This window comes from Canis lupus, chromosome 30, assembly GCF_003254725.2.
Source record: "Canis lupus dingo isolate Sandy chromosome 30, ASM325472v2, whole genome shotgun sequence".
Classification (NCBI taxonomy): Eukaryota; Metazoa; Chordata; class Mammalia; order Carnivora; family Canidae; genus Canis; species Canis lupus.
Window position 1 is genome coordinate 25,369,561 of NC_064272.1, and position 7,991 is coordinate 25,377,551.

A 7,991-nucleotide genomic window follows, 5' to 3' on the forward strand; every position below is an offset into this window, starting at 1 on the left:
CTTTCCTCTTTCGTCTTCTGCTTTCTACTCTCCATGCTCCATGCAACAAGACAAGTATCCTTCTTTCACTGAATATTTTTAAGGTACTACTTTTCAATTAGAGATGTCTTTATTTATTTTGTATGCTGACATTTTGTTTTTCACAATGAAATTATAATGTACACTAAAGATGGCAAATGCAAGTCCTAAAAGTCGCCTTGCTACAGCCAAAATAATAGCAAGATGAATATATTGTCAGGAACCTGTATGCAGCATTTCACTGATCCCCCTCCCTCCCCTAAGAGAGCCTCTACCAAGGATTACATTATTATTCAAGCCTCCTGGACTCACTCCAAATGCAGATCGCAACTACAATAGAAAGAGAAACTAACAAAAAGTGATAGGAAATGGACCTCTTACAGAACTTTAAAAAAAAAAATTAACCTTTTCAGACTTTCATTCCATCCTATATACCACCCATAAATAGACTGGCTTTCAGGAAATAAAGACTAATCCTATAGTAATAACACAAAGCTCAATTTCTCATTCCATAAAATCATCAATATTGCTTTAAAAATTGCAAGAAATCTCTTGGATTTAAGCTTTGTAATGCATTTCTGTACACCAATTCAAGAAACCTCATTAATTTAGGCGGCCTTTTGGCAGTACACCTGAAGCACACAAATATTTGGATTTTTTACCTTCAGTGGGAGTTTAAGAAAAAATTAACTTAAATTTTCAGGAAGGATTTATGAATGTGGAAAAATCATTTGACAGTAGCATGGTTTAGTTATCTAATTTGCAAATAAAATAGGCTACACAGAATATAAAAAGTAAAAATTCAAAGAATAGAGAAAGGTTTTATATAAATGATGGGGGATTTTTTTTTTTTAAGAAAGAAAAAAATCTTATGACATCCTTAACATTTATTTCTGTAATCTAATGTCAATATTCCAACCAAATGTAAGATGGAAGAGCTTTGATTTGGGAGGGAAAAAAATCCTTTGAACATTGATCAACATGCGATTTTGCGATTATTTTACCTAGACTTCACTCCCTATGCTCTACTCTCCAATCACTGGACTGAGATGCTGTTTCCATTGAGTTGGGTTTACAATTATCCTTAAACAAGTAGAACTTCAAAGGCTGCTCAATAGGTATTTTCTGTTCTTCATTAGAACTCATAAATGTATAACCTACACATAAACAAGTCACTCTACCTAATTAAATGAAATCTCTTCATCTCTATTAAAAATTTAGAAGTGCTGCTTAAGTATAAACATGTCATCTGAAAAAAGGGGGGAGGGAGAAGCTTGTAATATCCGTGAATAACCATCTGAATCTCCTTTAGGCAAAGCCATGTTAATAATAGCACACATGCCCATAAATTTTTCTAATTATTTTAATATCAGTAAAGATTGCTTAAATGTAAAGGATATTCATTGTTGGCAATAATGCCCTCAAGTATTATCTGTGTCCACTAGGGAAACATGGTCCGGGTGCTTTAATTTACTTCAAAGACTTTCACATAGCCTTTCTCTTACTTTCTTTCTCTACTATCTATACCCTGGGAGAGGTAACACAGCACTTTCTCTGACAGTTGTATCTAGATGGAGAATGGATTTGTTTGTTTACTTGCTTTTGTTGTTTTTTTTTTTTTTCAATCATATATCTAGACTCTTCAGAAGATAATTCTTCAGAAGATAATCCATAAAAGATCTAGTTTGGAAATGGAAATGTTTCTCAAGTATTTTGAATTCGTGTTGTTTCATCTGTTGTTTAAAATAGTAAAGTTTTTAAACTCTTTTGCCCCTTTTTTGAAAACTTATGGAAGAATTAGAAAGCATCTCCAGCTAAACAAAGTAGTTTAACTTATGCTCAGGGTTCTCTTCCCAGGCTCCTAAAACTCTAAAAAAAAAAAATTCTTTTCATGAAGTTTAAACAGTATTTGTAACACTGAGCTTTATGTCACAAGACTTGCCAGCATGTAAATGTTTGAGGAGGCCAATGTAGATTTTTTGAGCTATGAGGTGTTTTGTTAGAGCGCTCTCTTGTGGTAAAATGCCATCAGCATGATTTCTGTTCCACATTTTTGTAAAGGATACATTTAGTAATGCACTTCAGGAGAATTTTGACAAAGATAAAATGCAATGTGGGGTTGAATCTTTCTGGATTTTGGACCATCCTCTTCCCCCAAAAGACTTTAAAGTGCATCCACTCAAGCAAACGGGAATGTATGAGAGTTCTTAAACTATGAGAACTCTTAAAATATACACATACAGTTAATTACAAATGCAGAGCAATGTTCCTTCATGAAATGACACCCATTCCAAATTTCCTTCAGCTGGCTATGGATGAATTCCTTCCCTAAAAGCAACAACACTGTCAGATACTGACAGCATGAGGTTGATATAGTAGCTGCAGGCTAGGTGGATAATGTCACCCATCATTACCGGAGATGTCTTAAAATGCTGTGATGTAAAGTGCATGCATCTGCAAGGTGAATATATCTCCTATGCAGCAGGGTCCAGCAGCCTGAGTACTTGAAGTGAGTGTGACTTTTCTCTGATACCTCATCATATAAGGGCTGTAGGTATTCACAATGAAGAGAATGATATTGAAGGAGTAATTATAGTCAAGTATTTATGTAATTTGTTACTATGTAAAATATGAACCATGACTTCAGGCTGCTTTACCTAGAAGCCTCGCTGAAAGTAAATTTCTTTGTGATGAATCCTGCCCTTAACCAGGAAACCCGGGTTTGAATGAAATGAGGCCCTCTCTTTGACATATCAAATTTCAGGCCTTCAAGAAACCTTGGGAAATATACATTTCAAAGCTGTCATTTCACAGATTAAAAAAAAAAAAAAAACCAACAAAGAGGTGTAGGGATTTGCCCAAGGTCTCATGGTAAAAAAACAGTAAATCTGAATTAGAAAGGGGTGTCTTATAAATAAATAGTATGACTTACTTGGCTCCATCTTCCCAAGCAGGATCCAATTCCCTATATTGGCCTGAAGTCTACCATCTGACTCAGTAGTTCCTGAATTGCTACTAAAACTTCTGTCCTGTTACTGAGTGGTCTGCCCTGGTTCTCGATAAATGACAACTATACTTTTTAAAACAAGACTAGCACCAACTGAAAACCACAACCAAACTCAATATAATGTTGAATACAAAATATCCTCCCTGGAAGTCTTTAAATTCCCATTCCATGTGAGTTCACGTATTAAAAGACTTGTCAGCCAAACTTCTTATACAAAATGTAATTAGAGTTTGTAAAGGAACTACTAACTTACCATTTTTTTTATTATATATACCACTGTCAGTATCCCTCCATGACTGACTTTATGGTATAGGAAGGTATAGGAAATACCTTTTAGTCACTTATGAAAATAAAAGTCCATAGAATGATTCAATAGAGGTAAAAGAACTAAGTGAGGTCTTAAACCAATTGCCCTCAACTGATACATTACATACAGCTGCGTTCCTATAGACTGGTTCTCTACGGTTGATGGACTTCCATCAAGATCCGATGCAATTGTAGTAGTAACAGGGACGACCACAAGATGGCACTCTTTTTCATTTTTAATTCATCGTAAGCAAAAAATAAATGTATGTCTGATTTTCACACAATCTCAAAATAAATGGGATTGTAGAGTATGCAGCTAATTTCATACACTATCATATTTAATGTTGTACCATATATCACAGTTGTGAAAATCTGCTCCCCACTTGCCTGAAGACGAGCCATGTGATGATGGAGAGCTTCTGTCTGGCTCTCCCCAAGCCCTGGAAAAGGGTATTGATAGTGCTCCTAAAGAATGCCAAGCTTTGGGAGAAAGGCTGTGTGTGTGCGTGCGTGCATGCGCGTGCCACATGCGCGCGCCACATGCACGCACACTCACTCACATGCAGGTGTATGTACATACTGCATAATTCTATATTTTTCCTAAGAAATGTTTGTCTAAAAAGTATGTTAGTTAAATTCTATCCAACTTAGAGTTTTCTATCTTCAAGGATAAAGTAGAGGCTCTCCCATGACTGTCCCTTCCTTTACAAACTCCCCTCCCAAAGGGACTTCAGGGTCTCTGACACACAGACAGTAATTCCTCTCTTGTGCATTGAAATAACAAAGTCTTTGTAGTTATCTTTAGTAGGCAGCAGACAGCATTTGATTTGACAGGAAGATGAGTGAAAAGGAAACAGCATATGGAGAAGACTTCAGTGACTGGGCCAGATTCTTCAAAGCCTGTTTCCACAGCATGCTAGTTCCCCAAACTGGACAGAAATATTTTTCTAATAAAAAATATAAATGTTGGATTTCCAACAAATGGTGCTGAAACAATTCAATGTCCATATACAAAAAAGATGAACCTGGACAGAAACATTACACCTGCACAACAATTAACTCAGAATGGATCACAGGCCTAAATGTGAAATGGAAAAATATAAAAACTTCTCGAAGAAAACATAAATGAAAAATTACATGACCTTGTGTCTGATAATGAGTTTTTAAATACAACATCAATAGAACAGCCTATGTATGAAAGACAGTAAGTTGGACTTCATTAAAATTAAAACCTCTGCTCTGTCAAAGACACTGTTAAGAAAATGAAAAGACAAGCTTGGAAGATTAGAAAGAAAATGAGAAGACGGACTGAAAGAAAATATTTGCAAAACACAGCACTGATAAAGACCTTATATCAAAAATATGAAAGAACCCTAAAAGTCAACAATTTTTTTATAAAGGCAGAATAGAAAGCAGGCAAAGGTCTGAACAGACACCTCACCAAAGAAGATATAGATGTCAAATAAGCCTAGAAAATGTGCTCAAAATCATCTGCCATTAGGGAACTGCAAGTGAAAACAAGATACTACTAAACAACTATTACAATGACTACATCCAAAACAAAAAACAAAAAAAAAAAACAAAACAAAACAAAAAAAACTGGGGGCAAATGCTGGCAAAGATACGGAGTAACAAAAACACTCACTCAATCCTGATGGGAATACAAAATGGTGCAGCAATTTTGAAAGACAGTTTGGCTGTATCCCACAAAACTGAACATAGTCTCCTCATATAACTCAGCAATTGTACTCCTAGGTATTTATCCAATGAACTAAAACTTATATCCTCACAAAAATCTGCACAGATTGGAAGCAACCAACATGTCCTTTAACAGGTAAATGGATAAACAAACTGTGGTTCATCCAGACAATGGAATACTACCCAGGGATCAAAAGAAACAGTCATTAAGACACAAAAGGACATGGATATATCTTCAGTGTATATTGCTAAATGAAAGAAGCCAGTCTAGAAAAGGTACCTACAATATGATTCCAATTAAATGACATTCTAGAAAAGCAAAACTATAAGCTAGTAAACAGATCAGTGGTTGCCAGGAGTTAGGAGTGTGAACTTGAGTAGATGAAGTGCAGTGAATTCTGGGGGTGTTGAAACTATTCTCTGTATTACTGTATATGAGATGCAAATTAGAAAAAAAAATACTGGGGGAGGAGCAAGATGGCGGAAGAGTAGGGTCTCCAAATCACCTGTCTCCACCAAACTACCTAGAAAACCTTCAAATTATCCTGAAAATCTATGAATTCGGCCTGAGATTTAAAGAGAGACCAGCTGGAATGCTACAGTGAGAAGAGTTCGCGCTTCTATCAAGGTAGGAAGACGGGGGAAAAAGAAATAAAGAAACAAAGGCCTCCAAGGGGGAGGGGCCCGCGAGGAGCCGGGCTGAGGCCGGGCCGAGTGTCCCCAGGACAGGAGAGCCCCGTCCCGGAGGAGCAGGAGCTGCACCGACCTTCCCGGGCGGAAAGGGGCTCACGGGGAGTTGGAGCAGGACTCAGGAGGGCGGGGATGCCCTCGGGCTCCCGGGGACAGTAACAGCAACTGCGCGCCCAGGAGAGTGCGCCGAGCTCCCTAAGGGCTGCAGCGCGCACGGCGGGACCCGGCGGGACCCGGAGCAGCTGAAGGGGCTCGGGCGGCGGCTCCGCGGAGGGGGCTGCGCGGCCCCGGGAGCAGCTCGGAGGGGCTCGGGCAGAGGAGGAGGCTCCGTGCGGAGGGGGCTGCGCGGTTCCAGGAGCAGCTCGGAGGGGCTCGGGCGGCGGCTCCGCGGAGGGGGCTGCGCGGCCCGGGAGCGCGAATCCACCAGCGCAGGCTCCGGAGCACAGGGCGCCGGGACACAGCCCAGGATCCCGCCTCCCCCGGGACAGGCGGAGGCCGGGAGGGCCCAGGACAGCGAGGACGCTCCTGCCCCGAGCTGAGCAGATCAGCGGCCCCGCCCCGGAGCCTCCAGGCCGTGCAGACGGAGTTCCTGCCGGAGCTGAATCCAGGTTTCCAGAGCTGCCCCGCCACTGGGGCTGTTCCTCCTGCGGCCTCACGGGGTAAACACCCCCCACTGAGCCCTGCACCAGGCAGGGGCACAGCAGCTCCCCCAACTGCTAACACCTGAAAACCAGCACAACAGGCCCCTCCCCCAGAAGACCAGCTGGACGGACAACTTCCAGAGGAAGCCAAGGGACTTAAAGTACACAGAATCAGAAGATACTGCCCCGTGGTTCTTTTTTTGTTTGTTTTTGTTTTTATTTTGTTTTGCTTTTTGATTTGTTTCCTTCCCCCACCCCCTTTTTTTCTCCTTTCTTTTTCTTTCTCTTTTTCTTTTTTTTTTTTCTTTTTTTTTTTTTCTTTTTCTTCCCTTTTTTTTTCTCTTTCTCTTTTCTTTCCTTCTTTCTCTCCTCTCTTTTTCTCTTTTCCCAATACAACTTGCTTTTGGCCACTCTGCACTGAGCAAAATGACTAGAAGGAAAACCTCACCTCAAAAGAAAGAATCAGAAACAGTCCTCTCTCCCACAGAGTTACAAAATCTGGATTACAATTCAATGTCAGAAAGCCAATTCAGAAGCACTATTATACAGCTACTGGTGGCTCTAGAAAAAAGTATAAAGGACTCAAGAGACTTCATGACTGCAGAATTTAGAGCTAATCAGGCAGAAATTAAAAATCAATTGAATGAGATGCAATCCAAACTAGAAGTCCTAACGACGAGGGTTAACGAGGTGGAAGAACGAGTGAGTGACCTAGAAGACAAGTTGATAGCAAAGAGGGAAACTGAGGAAAAAAGAGACAAACAATTAAAAGACCATGAAGATAGATTAAGGGAAATAAACGACAGCCTGAGGAAGAAAAACCTACGTTTAATTGGGGTTCCCGAGGGCGCCGAAAGGGACAGAGGGCCAGAATATGTATTTGAACAAATTCTAGCTGAAAACTTTCCTAATCTGGGAAGGGAAACAGGCATTCAGATCCAGGAAATAGAGAGATCCCCCCCTAAAATCAATAAAAACCGTTCAACACCTCGACATTTAATTGTGAAGCTTGCAAATTCCAAAGATAAGGAGAAGATCCTTAAAGCAGCAAGAGACAAGAAATCCCTGACTTTTATGGGGAGGAGTATTAGGGTAACAGCAGACCTCTCCACAGAGACCTGGCAGGCCAGAAAGGGCTGGCAGGATATATTCAGGGTCCTAAATGAGAAGAACATGCAACCAAGAATACTTTATCCAGCAAGGCTCTCATTCAAAATGGAAGGAGAGATAAAGAGCTTCCAAGACAGGCAGCAACTAAAAGAATATGTGACCTCCAAACCAGCTCTGCAAGAAATTTTAAGGGGGCCTCTTAAAATTCCCCTTTAAGAAGAAGTTCAGTGGAACAGTCCACAAAAACAAAGACTGAATAGATATCATGATGACACTAAACTCATATCTCTCAATAGTAACTCTGAATGTGAACGGGCTTAATGACCCCATCAAAAGGCGCAGGGTTTCAGACTGGATAAAAAAGCAGGACCCATCTATTTGCTGTCTACAAGAGACTCATTTTAGACAGAAGGACACCTACAGCCTGAAAATAAAAGGTTGGAGAACCATTTACCATTCGAATGGTCCTCAAAAGAAAGCAGGGGTAGCCATCCTTATATCAGATAAACTAAAATTTACCC